At 35.5% G+C, this 19,715-nt stretch overlaps 1 pseudogene; it reads right to left on the reverse strand.

Moving 5' to 3' along the window:
- Window positions 1-927: 927 nt before the first annotated feature.
- On the reverse strand, window positions 928-14,246 carry LOC122444757 (annotated as a pseudogene).
- Window positions 14,247-19,715: the final 5,469 nt, after the last annotated feature.

Here is a 19,715-nt window from a genome sequence, read left to right on the forward strand (position 1 = left end):
TTGTTTTGGTTTCTGGTCTTACATTAACATAAATCAGCCATAGGCGTACTTATGTTCCCTCCCTTTTGACCCTCCCTCCCACCGCCACACATCCCATCCTCTAGGTTGTCACAGAGCACCAGGAGGAGCTTCCTGTGTTACATAGAAACTTCCCACTAGCTATCTATTTTACATATGGTAATGTATATGTTTCAATGCTACTATTTCAATTGGTCCCATCCTCTCCTTCCCCTGTGTCTATGAGTCTGTTTGCTATGTCTGTGTCTCTATTCCTATCCTGTAAATAGATTCATCAGTACCCTTTTTCTAGATTCCATACATATGTGTTAATATACAATATTTAATTTTCTCTTTCTGACTGACTTCACTCTGTATAAAAGGCTCTAGGAAAAAAGATTCATAGAGAGATGGAAATGTTATAACAGTATTTTTTATATTTAAAAATGTTAACAATAGAGGAAGAAAGATTCCCATATAATATTAAGAAAACTTAGACACAAAGTCATATATATACACATATATATGTATATTTTATACCAATTACATAAATAGAATCTCTCAAATGGTCTGACCCACTAATAAGCAAAAACTGGTAAAAACTACACTAAAATAATAATTGGGATTATTATGTGCTGAAGGATTATGTGTATATTTATTTGCATTTTTCTTACTCATTTTAAAAGATATTCTGTGTCTTTTAAATATCTGAGATTAAAGTCTATAGTTATAGAATGAGGCAAAAACAGTGTCAAGACAAAGAGGGCATGGTGCATCCTCTTTGGTTTTGAAGGTCCAGCAACAGAACAGGACTTAGGAGGACTTTATCCCATGCACCTCCCACTCTAGGGAGCATGGCATCATCCTCTCTCTGCACACCCAGGGAAGGTCCCTGTTGCCAGGGTGCCTTGCTCTCCACTGCCTCACCTCTTAGCTATCTGCAAGGCAAGCTGTGGAAAGGTACAATTCCAAATCCTGCTGGAAGGCCTCTTCAAAAATACCTCCCCTGCATCTTCAGCCTCCTTTTCTGAGTATCCTCCACTTCCTGGACCTTCTGGGTGTGTTCTATATCCAGTTCAGCTGTGAAGGTTTCAAATTTTCACTCCTCTTATTTTTCTTGTAATTTTCCAATTATTGAGGATGTTTTATTTTCTTATTGCCCATATACATCTTCTTGGTTTAGCAGGTGGTTTTCTATCTCTTAAAAACTAGTCTCTACATAGGGGAGGCTATTTACGCTCATCTCACATGTTAGCAAAGTAATGCTCAAAATTCTCCATTAAAACTTCAAAAGTACGTGAACCGAGAATTTCCACATGTTCAAGATGGAGTTAGAAAACGCAAAGGAACCAGAGATCAAATTGCCAACATCTGCTGGAGAGTTCCAGAAAAATGTCTGCGTTATTGACTATGCCAAATCCTTTGACTGTGTGGATCACAAAAAACTGGAAAATTCTTAAATAGATGGGAATATGAGACCATCTTACCTTCCTCCTGAGAAACCTGTATGCAGGTCAAGAAGCAACAGTTAGAACCGGACATGGAACAATGGACTGGTTCCAAATTGGGAAAGGAGTATGTCAAGGCTCTATATCATCACCTTGCTTATTTAACTTACACACAGAGTACATCATGCAAAATTCTGGGATGGATGAAGCACAAGCTGGAGTGAAGATTGCCGGGAGAAATATCAATAACCTCAGATATGCAGCTAACACCACCCTTATGGCAGGAAGCAAAGAAGAACTAAAGAGTCCTTTGATGAAAGTGAAAGAGGAGAGTGAAAACGCTGGCTTAAAACTCAACATTCAGAAAATTAAGACCATGGCATGTGGTCCCATCACTTCAAGGCAAGTGGATGCAGAAACAATGGGAACAGTGACAGACTTTATTTTCTTGGGCTCCAAAATTACTGCAGATGGTGACTGCAGCCATGAAATTAAGAGATGCCTGCCCCTTGGAAGAAAAGCTATGACCAACCTAGATAGCATATTGAAAAGCATAGATATTACATTGCTGACAAAGGTCTGTCTAGTCAAAGCTATGATTTTTCCAGTAGTCATGTAAGGATGTGAGAGTTGGACTATAAAGAAAGCTGAGTGCTGAAGAATTGATGCTTTTGAATTGTGGTGTTGGAGAAGACTCGAGAGTCCCTTGGACTGTATGGAGATCCAACCAGTCAATCCTAAAGGAAATCAGTCCTGGGTGTCCGTTGGAAGGATTGATGCTAAAGCTGAAGCTACAATACTTTGGCCACCTGATGCAAAGAAATGACTCTTTGGAAAAGACCCTGATGCCAGGAAAGATGGCGGGCAGGAGGAGAAGGGGATGACAGAGGATGAGGTGGTTGGATGGCATCACTGACTCAATGGACATGAGTTTGAATAAGATCCGTGAGTTGGTGACGGACAGGGAAGCCTTGTGTGCTGCAGTCCATGGGGTCACAAAGAGTCAGACATGACTCAGCGACTGAACTGAACTCAAATAGGGGAGATCTGCTGTCATAAATTCTAAACTTGGTATTAAATCTGGAAGTTGCTGAAGCTAGAGCTCTAACTCTCTTGAGCCTGTCTTTTTCTCCCAGTGTGTTGAAAGTATAACCACCTTGCTATCCACTAGCTCTTTAACACCAGCACATTCTTTGGTTTTGCTGTGAAGTGCGGCTATTGTATCTTCATGTGTATACTCAGTTCCTCAGTTATGTCAGACTCTGCGACCTCATGGAATGTAGCCTGCCAGGCTCCTCCTGTTCATGGGATTCTCTGTGCAAGAACACTGAGAAGAATTGTCATTTCCTCCTCCAAGGGATCTTTGACTCCAGAATCAAACCTGCATCTCCTCCGGCTCCTGCACTGGCAGAAGGATTTTTTACCACTGACCCACCCAGGAAGACCACATGTATCTTCATACCTGCTAAGTAACTCTAGTCCAGCAGAGTACTTTGGCAAATGTGGAATATTTTGGGGCTATTGTTTTTTTTTTTTTTTTTGCAATTGTTGGAAAGCTTTCTGAATTGTACTAGTTAAGAATTATAGAACAATTATTATAAGCTAATTCAAGACTTTATCCAATTTCTTTAATCCTGGTATACTATTCTCAATGACATATTTTAATATTTTAAAGCAATTAGTTTAACTCATGGAAGTTATGATATTTGATAAAATAAGTATTCCCAGTTCTCCTTTATCTTCTTTACTTTCTTCATGCTTAGATTCTAGTGCAGTATTGCTTATATCTCTTAGAACACTCTCATTTTGATATTCTGCCTATTCAAAATTCTCTTAATGAGATAAAGAAATATTCTAACAATAAACGCTTTGCTTTGTAAAGTGCAATTATCTCCCTTCTCTGGAGGACTTCATGATTTGGAATTCTTTCTAAAATCTGGCACCTTTGTTTCATTCATAATATTATTACTGAATTTCCAAGTACCTTAAAGATAACGGAAACTTTTTGAATTGGAATCTCTGCACACATTCCAAGGGAAAAATTGAAGTCAATAATGTTAGATAAGAAAATCTTGCATAGTTCATATTAACAGCATAGCTGGCCACAGAGACTACTATATGCCTTAAATTTACTTAAATGGTACAGAACCACCCAAGACCACAGAGTGTGTTTAATGCCTGTACTTAAGCGGAGTCCAAACCTGAATGGAGGGTCACAGGCAATTGTGATGATCATAGGAGAGTACTCTAGGGTTTAGTAGAGATGGCCACAGATAACATCTGTGTGTGTGTGTGTGTGTGTGTGTGTGTGTGTGAGTGTGAGCATGCACACACTCAGTCATGACAACTCTTTGTGACCCCATGGACTGCAGCCCACCAGGCTCCTCTGTAACATCTAATAATATTCACATTCAGAAACAGAGGGTCCTAACCATGGTAAGAAAACACAGAGAAAATTTAGTAGGGAATTAAACAGAATGGACTTTCAATTATGTGGTAACAAAGATGGGACTCTCATACAAGCCATAACTCTGAAGGCAATGAAGGATCTTTGGGAAGGGACTCTTTGGAGGCTTAATGGTGAAGAGATATAAAGAGATGGCTGAAAATCAAACTTTACTGGAATTAGAAAATAGTAAAGTATCAAAATGTGTTAGAACAGAAGTGATTCCATCAATTTCCATTTGTTGAAGAGATCACTATAGAAACAGGAAAGGTTGATCTTCCTTCATTAAGAAATGAAAATGAAAGTGAAGTTGCTCAGTCAGTCATGTCTGACTCTTTGCGACCCCATGGACTGTAGCCTACCACACTCCTCCGTCCATGGGATTTTCCAGGCAAGAATACTGGAGTGGGTTGCCATTTCCAGAATTCACCAAACCTCACCTTTACAGAAGTTTTCTTTTGTTAGTTCCAGAAAAACTCAAAGAATGATAAAAAAAAATCAATAAACTATGAATGCTGAATCCATCAAATTTACCATAAGAATAAAACAAAATATGAACATAATATTTTTAAGTAAGAAATTTCTCTAAACCAAGCTAACAAAAGTGTAAAATAGCATTCTGACATGAATTAAATGTAACTCAACAGCATTTGCAGAATTGAAGTAACACCAAAAATCAGAAATATAAATCTGATCACAAATGGACAAATAAAAGGAGAATATAAAATAAGAACTGAATGAATTCATCAAAGAAATGAGAATAAACAACTATAATCTATGAAATGAAGACTAAATGACAAAGATTGCCCAAAGAGAATATATCCAATCAAAAACATAATATGGGATTTAGAAAATAAAATGGAAATAAAGCCCAAAAATGTCTAAAAATGTAAAAGTGATGAGAAAGAACTGTGTGTGTGTCTGTATTCAAGACATACAGCAAATCAGATGAATTTTTATAAGAATATTCTATCTATAAATTTGAAAGAATTATAGAATTAAAACATCATTATTTTTCTATACCCAGTACTAACTGATCAACAATGGTTATTATTATGACAAAACAAAAGACAGTTATGCTTTATGAATTTCTTTGTGGAAGAACACTGCTGACCTTATTCTGTAATAGTCCAAAAGGGAAAAGTCTTCTAGATCTAACCAGAATTTACAAGATGTAAAGAAGGCAGAGAGGTATGTTAAATCATACTATGGGGATGCAATCAGCATTATCCAGACAGTGGAAAACTCTCAGGACAGGTAAATCTGTGTCCTCAACAAATAAACTGTATGAGGCAGTGAGGTGAGAGACAGAAGTAGAGTTTACAGGTAAGAGACTTTAAGAGACAAAGCACCTAATATGAAGATCCTACTTAGATTACGATTCAAAGACAATATCATCCAACTGAAAATTTGAATACTGAAGGAATATTTGGTGGTAGTAAGTTTTGTTAATTTTAAGTATGATCACATTGCTAACTTGATGTTACTTTCTGAAATCTTTTTCTCTCATAGAGATTGGACTGCCTACCTATGCTATTCCTTTTCAGTTCATGAAGTTAAAATGAAATCGTAAGGTCTGCCAAAGGTGAAAACAAAAGGCTTCTTTTTAGTCAAGGTCTCTCAAGTTCTCCTGTTTTTCTTGAAGTTGGCATGCAGTTCTCTGGCTTTTGGAGTCCTTAGGTCTCATCCTTGTGATCCTTCCTCCTTCGTGTTTCATTCCACATTTATTCTCTTATGGGCTATCACCAAGGGAAAACTTACAGCCTCAAAATTCACTCCATGTAGAGCTCCAGCACAGCTTAGTTATCAAAATCAAATTACAAGTTTGCTAGGGATTTTATGGTTTCCTTAGTGAGTTTTAACACGAAACATTTTACCTCTACCTTTATCTCTATGAGCTTAAAGAGCTTATGGGAAAGATATTATAAAATTAAGGAAAAATTCAAGTTGCATAAAAATAAAAACTTCAAAACTTAAACATGTATTTATACAAACATAGATTTTAAATTGATATTCAAAATATAAAATGAACATTTTAGAAAATATTAGAATACATAATTAGAAAAAAGAAAAAATCAGTAAAGTTCATTACCTTATCATTGTATATTATGTGATAATAGCCACTTGGTTAGAACATATTTTAAAATTTCTGCTTCTGTATGCTTTTGTTTTTCTCAAAAAACCCTTGTATTGTACTTTTATAATAAGAACATGGGAACGTGCCAAGATCTTTAATTAAAAAATTCAAACATCTATGATGCCATATTTGTTAATGTTAATGCTATAATTGTTATAGTATAAAATATGAAATGCAAATCAAAGTAACAATTTATATCTCCTCACAGTTAATCTTGTAACAAGACATGCCTTGAAGTTTATATCAATATTAAAAGTGAACTCAGTTCAGTTCAGTCCAGTTCAGTCACTCAGTCGTATCTGACTCTCTGCAACTCCATGGACTGAAGCAGGCCAGGCCTCCCTGTCCATCACCAACTCACGGAGTTTATCCAAACTCATGTCCATTGAGTCAGTGATGCCATCCAGCCATCTCATCCTCTGTTGTCCGCTGCTCCTCCTGCCTTCAACCTTTCCCAGCATCAGGGTCTTTTCAAATGAGTCAGCTCATCACATCAGGTATCCAAAGTATTGGAGTTTCAGCTTCAACATCAGTCCTTCCAATGAACATTCAGTACTGATCTCCTTTTGGGATTGACTGGTTGGATCTCCTTGCATCCAAGGGACTCTCAAGAGTCTTTTCTAACACCACAATTCAAAAGCATATTTTCTTTGATGCTCAGCTTTCTTCGCTGTCCAACTCTCCCATCCATACATGACCACTGGAAAAACCATAGCCTTGACTAGACGGACCTTTGTTGGCAAAGTAATATCTCTGCTTTTTAATATGCTTGTCTAGGTTGGTCATAACTTTCCTTTCAAGGAGTTAAGTGTCTTTTAATTTTATGGCTGCAGTCACCATCTGCAGTGATTTTGGAGCCCAAAAAATAAAGTCAGCCATTGTTTCCACTATTTCCCCATCTATTTGCCATGAAGTGATGGGACTGGATGCCATGATCTTTCTTAGCTTTCTGAATGTTGAGCTTTAAGCCAACTTTTTCACTCTCCTCTTTCACTTTCATCAAGAGGCTCTTTAGTTCCTCTTCACTTTCTGCCATAAGGGTGCTGTCATCTGCATATCTGAAGTTATTGCTATTTCTCCTGGCAATCTTGATTCCAGCTTGTGCTTCATTCAGCCCAGCATTTCTCATGATGTACTCTGCATATAAGTTAAATAAGCAGGGTGACAATATACAGCCTTGACATACTCCTTTTCCTATTTGGAAACAGTCTATTGTTTCATGTCCAGTTCTAACTGCTGCTTACTGACCTGCATACTGATTTTTCAAGAGGCAGGTCAAGGGAACTAATGGCTTAATAATTCAAAAGGTAGCATTACCTTCTGCTGCAAGCTAGAACCATCAGTGCAGAAATAACTAGGGAGAGACAATCCTTAAGGTCAGTTGAATTTTTCTTTTCAGTTTCCCAAACTATTAATATATTCAAGAAAAATGGATTCTCCTTATCTTGAAGGACTTAGCAAACAGTTACATTATAGAATATGAAGAATTTGGAAAATGCTATACTTCATATAATTTGGAATTACTGTTTTGGTTATTTTATTTGTATGTCCTCTCCAAAAATGCAGAGCTCCTCAAATTTATTTACATCTACTGGCTTTTTAAAATGTTGATATAAAGTAGAATATGCACAAACAGCAAATTTTCATTACATAATTAAGACACACAAAAGGCACACAATTATCCATCCCAAAATATTTGTCAATTTTAACGTTTTTTTCATCAAGAAATAAAATACTATCATTTTGCTACATGGAAATAGGAAACGACAACAAGAAAAAGCAGCTCATATGAACGTTATTTAAACTTTTTGTTTATTTCATATTGTGTCTGCCTAAAATAAGATGTTTAAAAGGCAAGCAATTCCATCTGCTTAGCCAAGCAATAATAAAAGTCATTTTTTTTCTAAAAAATATCAGAGGTAACTCTATTATAATCTTCCATAAATTACAAATAATCTATAGAATAATAAAGAGCATGAACACTGGAGGTGAAAATTCCCTGGGTTCAGATATCAGCTTCACCAGTAAATAGAGCTTTGCTTTGGGGCAAGTCAAGCCCCATACTTTTTCATATCTAAAATAGGATAATAACATAGGGCTATGGTGAAGATAGAAATGACTAATGTTAGACACAAAAAAAGCACTATATAAAATCTGTCATCATTCATGGTTATTGCTATAATTATTATTATTTTGCTGATAATACTATATTTACTACTAATAATAATGTTAGAAACACTGAATGTACTATTTTTTGAATTTTATTCACAACAAAAACTCAGTAACATCTTCTGACAGTCCATGGTATAATGTTAATTCTATTTTCTGATCATGAAATCATTTCTACTGTAGAACTGACATCTCTTAGTAATTTTTAGGAGAGAAGAAAGGTGCTAGGATGTAGAGGCATTTATTATCTGCGGACTATTATGTGAAAATTTCTAAACATGTTATTGAATTTTGCAACATTTGAGAGGTAATTATTTTTTATTCACATTGATAGATGCTGAAGCCAAATTATACTCTCTACATTATTTGGCAGTGAACACTGCTTTTCTGGAGAAAAAGGAAAATTCAATCTTTGACCCACTATATCATAATTAAGCCATTCTTTAGACACATCACAAAGTAGCTCCACATGTTTATGTTTCTGACATTGAAGTGATGCTAATTGTCAATTATCTATTTGGAGAAAACGTAGGAATATGGATTGAGTGACATATTTTGCCTTATTCACAGGGTTTTTCATGAGGGTCCAAGGACGTTTTTGGAAATGTTTTTAACTGTGAGAATGTATGCCCCTGGAGCACTGCACCGCTTTGAGAATGTTGTGGTCATTTTGTTTCTGTGTGTGCCTTTTCTTTGTTGTTGTTGTTGTTTTACAAATTGGGGTAGAATTTAAAAATTCAAGCTGGGAGTCACACATACCCAAGAAGAGATTTTTTTTCTTTTATTTTTATACTATAATCTATAAAGGATTCTTTATAATACTGTGTTAAACATTGTTTTGTCATACATTCCTTTTTATGTTTTAATATACTATAATCATTCAATAACAGTCCTTGGGAAATTTTTTTTGTCAAACATGTTACTAACTACTTCAAGAATAATTATTTTTAAAGAAACGTATGCTCATTTTGATTTTACATAATTTTTTCAAAGATACTTCTTTTGGCCATCATGTATTTACCATACAGAATGACACTGTCATCAACACAGAATTGGGAGCCACAATAGCTAACAATTTCCCAAACTTTATGTCAGTCTTCTAGGGACTTGCATTATGCCATTTCACTTTCATGAAAATGCAGAGCTCCTCAAATTTATTCATGAAAATGAAAGGTGACTTTCATTATCTCTGTCGTATTAGGCGACTTGTATTATCTCTGTTTTACAATTATCAAATTGAGATCTCAAGAGGTTAGTTAATTTGGACAATATATAAAATTTAAAAATACAAACTAAGGTCTTGAACATGAGCCAAAGTTCAAACAAAAATGTTTGACTTCAAGGCCCATGTACCACTATGAGAGGTAAAGTCTTGCTGAATTATGATTACTATATGAAATATCCCATAAGTTCAATTTAGCAGGAATTTTCTTTATTCTCTTTATTTCTGTTGCATGAGTATCTTTTTCAAAATATGTGCCAGTGTTCAGTATTCCAAGAATTAAATCTTCAATTCATGCTCATTTTTCTCTCATTGAAATAAATGATTGTGAATTCTTAACCACTGTATCCTAGTTTCTGGCACATCATCAGGATCATAAAACATTTGAATAATGCTTACTGTATCTTAGGCACTGTTAAAAAAATTGTATAGCTCCTTTTCCCTGAAAATTACACTCACTTTCATTTTATAGATTAAACTGCTTTCACCATTACTTGGTCCAATTTCATAGAATTTGATTTTTAGCTTTAAAAATGCACATTAAGGCACAGGTACTAACTTTGACTTAACTTAATTTCTTCATAAATTGCATTCAAATCATAAATTAGGTGACTATATATTTCACATGCGAGCTGAAACACTTTTGAGTGAAATGGGCACTAATAATATATGTACCAAGAGAAGAAGAATGTGGGACTCTCCCAAGCAAACAAGTCAACCCATGACTGAGGAATCGAGTTTTCGCTAGTAGCAAATGCTAGCTGAACTGCTCTTTTTATTTTGTTGTTATATGAGTATCTTTAAATATATATGCTAATTTTCAGCATTTCAGAAGTTAAATCATTAATTGGCACCCACTGTTACATTTTAAGCAAATCACCAAGATCATATTCTCAGCTGTAGGCTTATACATAAAAAAAATCACTAGAGCATTAAATATCAGCCTGTAATAAACTGAAGAAAACATGATAGTCAGCAAGCTCACTTTACAGATGAGGAGATCTCAACACAAAGCTGGATGAGATAGACCCTGGAACTTAGCATTACATCCCATATTCTCCTAGGGATTCTATCAAAACAAAGTACCTAAAAGTAGCTCAACATGCTCACATTTTGATTTAGCAGGCAAATCATTCAAGGAAGCTTAAATTTATTAGCAGGTTTTATGAGTTAAATTTCAGAAATATCATAGGTTTTTATTAATAGAATGCACTATAATGTTAAACTTCTTAAGCCTTTGTATTTCTCTAGGTTTCCTTCTGAAAAAAAAAAAAAATGATTGTGACTTCTTCACCACTGTACGTGGTGTCTGACACATTGTTCCCATCACCATCATCATCCTCATTATCAACACCACCACCACCACCATTTGAATAATTCTTACTATATTTCTTTGGGATATTGGATAGATTATTTCCTTATATTCTCACAATCAGGTCAGAACTATTATTATCATACTTATATTATATGCAAGGAATCTGAGGTAGAAAGAGGCTAAGTTACTTGATGAGCATACACAGCTGAAAAGTGGCAAAATCAGTATTTAAATACAGAATTTAGTTCTTCAGTCTGCATTCTTTACCATTATACCATATTGCTTTCAATATATGTTCCATTAATTATGCATTCATTATCTCATCTGATTTTTAGTATATCCCAGAGAGGTATTCAAAACAGATACTCTATTCTCAAAATTACAGAAAAGAATAATCAAACTCAAAGCATTCAAGTGCCTTATCCAAGCTTATTAAAGGTGGCATCCAGAAAGGGGGGACACTTAAAAGTTAATTCCAGTCCTTTTTCAATATCATCTTAAATTAACAGGTTGGGATACATTGGAAGAAAAAATGGGCTATACTAAGGACTGATTCTAAATTTAAATTCATATTTTTCTAAGATTAAATAGATATCAAGATATATTTATTACCAGATCATAACCTGGAAGACACACGAAGAAACACAGACACAAAAGCAAGGCAAATAATAATTTTGCAAATGTCTCTAATAAACTAATTGCACAGAGTATTTCAAAGGCTTAGCAAGAGCTATTCTATTAGGTGAGCATGATTCATGTCCACCCACATATATAACTCCTCCATAGTACTTCTTACAGCATATCTTTTGTGTTTCCTGCTTTAAATGTCCATTTTTAAAGAATCATTAAATTAAAAGGAGCATATTCTGGGAAATTCATGATAAGATGAATACTTAATATAGTTTTTGCTTACATTCTTTTTTCCCTTAAACTTGAATAAATTGGGAGTCTATATGAGTAATGTCTGTAGCCTTATTGTTCTTATATAATCTTTAAGCATTGCACTCAGAATAAAAATCTTAATCACCTCCCTGGGTCCCCTGAAATTTCAATTACTTCACCTAAAACTAATTCCCCCAAAAGTGGTATTCTGATTACCTAATTGCCATTAGGATGAAAAGAGATAGTACAAGATAGAGCTTTATAAAATGTAAAAAAATTGAAATATAAAGCAAATTGTTGCAAATCATATAATACATGATTATCAAATGTAAAAGGCTCTGTATATAGTTATCTTCCTCACTTTATGATGTATACACGATGTGTGGAATTGTAATATAATTTTGATAAGGAAAGAAAGGCTAGGATAGTATAATGAGGTACAGTATGTAAACCTGTTTTCTGAGACTTGTTTTTAACCTACATACTCATTTCCAATTCAGTTCTTATTTTATTATCATTCTCAGACGTTGTCACATCCAACTCTTTTGTGACTCCATGGACTGTAGCTTTCCAGGCTACTCTGTCCATGCATTTTTCTAGGCAAGAATACTGGAGTGGGTTGTCATTTCCTACTCCAGTGGATTTTCCTGATCCAGAAATTGAACTTGCATCTTTTTCTTCTCCTGCATTGGCAGGTAGATTCTCTACTACCTCACCACCTGGGAAACTTTCTGATCTGACAGTGTCTTGGACATTATCATCTAGAATCACAGTGTATAGTGTTATGTAAAGTCACATGGCCAGGAATGCCCCACCAAATGTCTCTTCCCAACTGCAAACTAGGTACTATAAAATGCAAATTGAATTATTTTATTTCCATGCTTAAAATCATTCAGTGGTCTCTGTTAACTACAAAAATAGATCTTACATTAGAAATGGAATAAAATATTGCTTATGATTAACTTCTTACCTTTTAAATCTTTACCCCATTGTTTTCTTTCTCATTTCTTAAAATAGAATAGTGTTTGGCTCCATCTACTTCCAGAACATACTGCACTGTATAATGCCTTCAGCTTTATAATCTTGTTTTCATCTGTCTGGAATGCACGCTTCCTCTGTATATCCTATACTTCTGTCAGGATTCAGTTAAAGAACAACAACAACAACAAAATGTTCACAGTATAACTAACCCAGAATAGCCTTGTACACTGTTTTTAGGGGGAGTCACTCAAATTGTATTTTTTGTTGTTGTTTTTGCATCACGACACAGTCATTCACTTAGATACTCTTATTTGTGTGATTATTCTTTGCTGCTAATTCCACTGGAGTATCACCTTGCTTACCAGTTAGACCTAATTCCACTTTCTCATTCTATTTACACTCTTTTGATTCTAGACGTTTCTTTCACTCTCCTTTCTCTTGAATGAGCTGGCACTTTTTCAGGGTCTACACTCATCTATTGCCAGGGTAAATGATACCTTGAATAACCAGCCTAGGCTCTGAGCTACATTGTGGAGAAATATTAGAGATCCCCACCTGTGAGTCATGTTTAATTTATGTATAATAAACTGTCCATATTCAAATTGTACATTTTTGTGTTTCAAAAATATATTTATAGCATACTAAGTCATCATTTTATTCAAAGTCATAAAGTCTCTCAAACCCTGCAGGTTATTGCAAAAGTTTCCAGTTGTGTCCAACTCTTGGCCACCCCATGGACTATACATTCTATGGAATTCTCCAGGCCAGAACTGGCGTGGGTAGCCTTTCCCTTCTCCTGGGGATCTTCCCAACTAAGGAGTCAAACCCAGGCCTCCCACATTGCAGGCAGATTCTTTAACATTTGAGCTACCCAGGAAGCCCAATTATAAGTAAAGTTTCTGTATGTGCGCACCTAACTCTGTTGAACATGCACTTTCAATCTTTCATGAGAGTGAACTGACAAACGTATTTCCAAATTGGTTTACAAGGTGTCTTGATCTATGTTACAGTACAAGATAGTATTTTTAAATAGCCAGGACCCAAATATGGGCTATTCATGTGGTACTTCTATAGTAAAAAGCAAAGCATCTTCTTTAGCAAAGAACAAATCATCTGTATCCCACTTCTCTCATCTCTAAAATGCGGATTAAAAACATAAACCTATTCAAAGGTTACTATGAGCAAAAATAGTAATAAGCACAATGTGTAAAATATAATTTTTGGAAACACTAAATCTTCCAAATTGCATCGTCATTATAATGATCGATTTCATGATCTAATAGATTATGGAAAAGAAATCTTTAACTAATTTGCCTTCCAATGACATACAACATAGTACAGATAAAGCCTCTGTGAATTGATATATACAAATAAGGCAAAATCATCTATAAATGAAAATGTTGGTTTGGCTTGTTTATCTTGGTTTCTATAAAGTAACATGTAATTTTTAAATTCTGTTATTTGGGGTTATATGGATGGGACTGGCTTTGACAATAAATTGAACTAATGCCCATTTAATCTGCTATAGGTTTCTGTGTATTTGTGTGATAATTTCCTGTTATACGATAAAACTATTTCCTTGAATTTTAATAAGATAACTAAAAAAAATTATTATGGTAATTCTTACCTTGTGGTTTTTTCTGGGCCATCTTATGGAATAACTTGAATGAAACTTTTAGCTAACCCAATACTTAAGTAACAGTGAACGTGATAAGAACTGTACAAAAAAGAACTAAACAGACATTTCTTCAAAGAAGACATACAGATGGCTAACAAACACATGAAAGATGCTCAACATCACTTATTATCAGAGAAATGCAAATCAAAACCACAATGAGGTACCATCTCATGCTGGTCAAAATGGCTGCTATCCAAAAATCTACAAACAATAAATGCAGGAAAGGGTGTGGAGAAAACGTAAACCTCTTACACTGTTGGTGGGAATGCAAACTAGTACAGCCACCAGGGAGAACAGTGTGGAGATTCCTTAAAACACTGGAAATAGAACTGCCATATGACCCAGCAAATCCCACTGCTGGGCATACACACCGAGGAAACCAGAGTTGAAGGAGACACATGTATGGCATTGTTCATTACAGCACTGTTTATAATACCTAGGACATGGAAGCAAACTAGATGTACATGAGCAGATGGATGGATAAGAAAGTTGTGGTACATATACACAATGGAATATTACTCATCCATTAAAAAGAACACATTTGAATCAGTTCTAATGAGGTGGATGAAACTGGAGCCTATTATACAAAGTGAAGTAAGTCAGAAAGAAAAACACCAATATAGCATACTAACATATATATATATATATATATATATATATATATATGAAATTTAGAAAGATGGTAATGATAAGTCCATATCATAGCAAAAGAGACACAGATGTGTAGAACAGTCTATTGGACTCTGGGAGAAGGCGAGGGTGGGATGATCAAAGAGAATAGCATTGAAACATGTATATTATCATATGTGAAACAGACCGCCAGTCCAGGTTTGATGCATGAGACAGGGGGCTCAGGGCTGGTGCACTGGGATGACCCAGAGGGATGGGATGGGGAGGGAGGTGGGAGAGGAGTCCAGGACGGTGAACACATGTACACCCATGACTGATTCATCTCAATGTATAGGAAAAACTACCATAATATTGTAAAGTAAATAGACTACAATTAAAATAAATAAATTAAAAAAAAATCTTCACAGCCCAGATAATCACAATGGTGTAATCACTCACCTAGAGCCAGACATACTGGAATGTGAAGTCGAGTGGGCCTTAGGAAGCATCACTATGAACAAAGCTAGTGGAAGTGATGGAATTCCAGTTGAGCTATTTCAAATCCTAAAAGATGATGCTGTGAAAGTGTTGCACTCAATATGCCAGCAAATTTGGAAAACTCAGCAGTGGCCACAGGACTGGAAAAGGTCAGTTTTCATTCCAATCCCAAAGAAAGGCAATGGCAAACAATGCTCAAACAACTGCACAAATGCACTCATCTCACATGCTAGCAAAGTAATGCTCAAAATTTTCCAAGCCAGGCTTCAACAATATGGGAACCGCGAACCTTCAGATGTTCAAGCTGGTTTTAGAAAAGTCAGAGGAACCAGAAATCAAGTTGCCAACATATGCTGGGTCATCGAAAAAGCAACAAGGTTCCAGGAAAAAAAAAAACAACAACACATGTATTTCTGCTTAACTGACTATGCCAAAGCCTTTGACTGTGTGGATCACAATAAACTGTGGAAAATTCTGAAAGAGATTTGGGAATACCAGACCACCTGACCTGCCTCTTGAGAAACCTATATACAGGTCAGGAAGCAACAGTTAGAAGTGGACATGGAACAACAGACTGGTTCCAAATAGGAAAAGGAGTATGTCAAGGCTGTATATTGTCACTGTGCTTATTTAACTTATATGCAGAGTACATCATAAGAAACCCTAGGCTGGATGAAGCACAAGCTGGAATCAAGATTGCTGGGAGAAATATCAATAACCTCAGATATGCAGATGACACCACCCTTATGGCAGAAAGTGAAGAGGAACTAAAGAGCCTCTTGATGAAAGTGAAAGAAGAGAGTGAAAAAGTTGGCTTAAAGCTCAACATAAAGAAAGCTAAGATCATGGCATGTGGTCCCATCACCTCATGGGAAATAGATGGGGAAACAGTGGAAACAGTGTCAGACTCTATTTTTGGGGGCTCCAAAATCACTGCAGATGGTGACTGCAGCCATGAAATTAAAAGACGCTTACTCCTTGGAAGGAAAGTTATGACCAACCTAGATAGCATATCAATAAGCAGAGACATTACTTTGCCAACAAAGGCTCATCTGGTCAAGGCAATTGTTTTTCCAGTGGTCACATATGGATGTGAGAGTTGGACCGTGAAGAAAGCTGAGCACCGAAGAATTGATGCTTTTGAACTGTGGTGTTGGAGAAGAATCTTGAGAGTTCCCTGGACTGCAAGGAGAGCCAACCAGTCCATCCTAAAGGAGATCAGTCCTGGGGTGTTCATTGGAAGGAGTGATGCTGAAACTGAAACTCCAATACTTTGGCCACCTCATGAGAAGAGTTGACTCATTGGAAAAGACCCTGATGCTGGGAGGGTTTGGGGGCAGGAGGATAAGGGCACGACAGAGGATGAAATGGCTGGAAGGCATAATCGACTCGATGAACATGAGTTTGAATAAACTCTGGGAGTTGGTGATGGACAGGGAGGCCAGGCATGCTGCAATTCATGGGGTCGCAAAGAGTTGGACACGACTGAGTGACTGAACTGAATTGAACTGAAGAAAGTGGTACTTTCTGAGAATATAATGATCAAGTAAGGCAGGAGAGATTCAAGTGAGGAAATGAAGTAAGAAAAGTATGGGGAAGCAAGAAAGGAAAGAAACTTATTTATGGCTAACAGTTGAGAAGATTAAAATATAAAGTATTTCCATATTCACTACCACAAATAATATGTAAGAATCTAATAAATAATATGTGATAAAAAGAGAAAAGAGGAAAGCAGTAATCTACCTGAGCTCTTTTTATTGAAGTACAGTTGATTCATGTTATTTAAAATATTATTATAATATGCTCCTCTGATCTCTACTTCAGCTAATATATGTTAGCACAGGTGGACATGGTTTTAAATTCAAGAGCATATCCAAAGTTAAAACAATTTAGGCTTTGAAGGAAAACAAAAAATCACTAGAGTAGGTTACCAAAGGTGTCCACAGATTTTTTTTTTTTTGCAGTGTTTCAAGAAATAGAAGAAAAATAAATAGCAAGAAAAAGAAAAATGTGTTGATCTTTCAAGATACATGTTTAATATTCCTAGGCTGTTTCAGAATACTGATAATCTCAATAGTGCTAAGATGAACAGCTTAATACATGCTCTCCTGTGAACATATATATGCTTAATTTGGGGTTAGGAATTTTTGCTCATAGATGATAATATATTAAATTTGGTTAAGTACTCACAGATTTGTCTTCAGATTGACTGCACCAAACTCACTCTTACATGTGCATTTCTGAATCATCATATCATCATACTTGCAAAATTTGGTATTACTTTTTCATTTATTCCTCAAATATCTATCTATACATGCGATGTTCCAAGTACTCTTCTAGCTGCTAGGCATGAATATAATATTCTTTCTAATTTCTACAATTCTAGTTGGATAAGTAAAAAAGTGTTTATTTTCTCCTGGCGCAGTTTACATTCTTCTAGTTATTAATGAATATGAATATCACTTTTTGTGCTACTGATTCATTGGGCTTCCTCTTCTGTAAATGGCTTCTTTGTACATTTTGGTTATTTCTTTACTGTATTTCCTGTCTATATAGTCTATATAGTAGTTCCCTCTTTTATGTGTAAACATATTCTCACAACCAGAAAATCTATTTTTAATGAAATGTTATGATTATGATTTATAGATATACATTTATATATATTACCATTTATATTTCCATAACTTTCCTTGTAGTTTGTGCATCTATTGTTTAATTTAAGACATTCTTCTGTTTAGGAAAAACTTTTATTTTATGGTATCTTCCTTCTCATTTTAACTTTAACATCAGTGTCTTCAATCCATACAGATTTCACTATGAAATATTCTCTTTAATTTTTTATTCTCCAGATATCGAATGAGTACCAGGATAGGATAAATTATGCTGTAGTAGCAAAAACTTCAAAGTCCAAATGACTGAACATACAGAACAAATATCTATTTATTGTTCACACTATATGTAAATCATAGGTCAGAGAAGCAGTTCTGTCCATTGTAAGCTAGGATCTTGAAAGCATTATCACGTAAGTAAGATGGAAAGCGGCAAATAGGAAACTGGCTTCTCAAGACTCTGGTGACATTTCATTACCCAAAAACAAGTCACAAAACCACTGACTTTAGTTCAATGCATGGCGGAATGAAGGAATAAAATCTTAGTCATGCGTCCTGAAAATGAAAATTAGAGTATTTGTGAACATGCTGCCATCTGAATATCTTACAACTTAATATTTAGCTTGCTCTCCTTTCTGGACAGTAAATGCACTAAGCCCCTTCCTACTGGAGAAAATCTCAAAGTCTATTTTAGACTTGACATTTGGTTAAAATTCTACATTTCTAAGAAGTACATGTTAGTCTTCATATCAGGTTTCGGTTTAGCTCCTCTTAATTCAGAGGTTTATGAAATAAAACAAAAGCAAGTTATCTACGCATCATATATTTAATATGCAATGATAGAGAAAGAACAGGGTAACTGCAATAAACCACTTTTTGAAAATGAGGAAGAATGGAAAACACACAGTAGTTACTGATACACAGCAATTTTGCACTCCCCTTGAGCAGGAAAAAAAAAAAAAATTAGGGTCTTGCAATCTAAGATTAAGGGATTGCCCTTGATTAAGTCCTGATTCCTATCCTTCAGTGTTTCTTCTTGCCCAGTGAGTTCCATGACATCTTGTTTCTTCCTACAGGAGACTCTTCCTTTTTAAATAACCTTATTTTTGATACACCCAAGAGTATATTTGTGGATGCTCTATTTAAAGACGAGCATCTTTATCAGTTCATTCTTTGCTAATAAATGACAAGGAAGCTCAAGGACCATCTTACGTCTTAAATAGTCATAATCCTCCACAATCTTTCAGTAGAGGCTGGTGGACTGTTTTTGAGACTTATACGATGATGAACTGTGAGAGATGCACCTTCATTCTCTGCATCTCTTGAAATGATTACATGAAAGAAATAACATCAGTCTTACACAAACTCTTTCAGAATAGATGACACTTGCCAACTTCATTTTTGAGGCCAATACAACCTGAAGAGATTTACAAAATAGGAAAAGGAAAGTGAAAACATTGGTTAATATAGTGTCTGACTCTTTTTAATCCCATGGACTGTAGACCACCAGGCTCCTCTTCCATGGAATTCTCCAGGCAAGAACACTGGAGTGGTTTGCCATTTTATACTCCAGAGGATCTTCCCAGGGCAGGTATCGAACCTGTGTCTCTTGTGCCTCCTACACTGGCAGGAGGATTCTTTAACACTAGCGTCACATGGGAAGCCCCAACAAATTCCATATATTTATAGAAATAATACATGATCAAATGGGGTTAATAGAGGCA

The sequence above is a fragment of the Cervus canadensis genome, chromosome 7 (genome assembly GCF_019320065.1).
Source record: "Cervus canadensis isolate Bull #8, Minnesota chromosome 7, ASM1932006v1, whole genome shotgun sequence".
Classification (NCBI taxonomy): domain Eukaryota; kingdom Metazoa; phylum Chordata; class Mammalia; order Artiodactyla; family Cervidae; genus Cervus; species Cervus canadensis.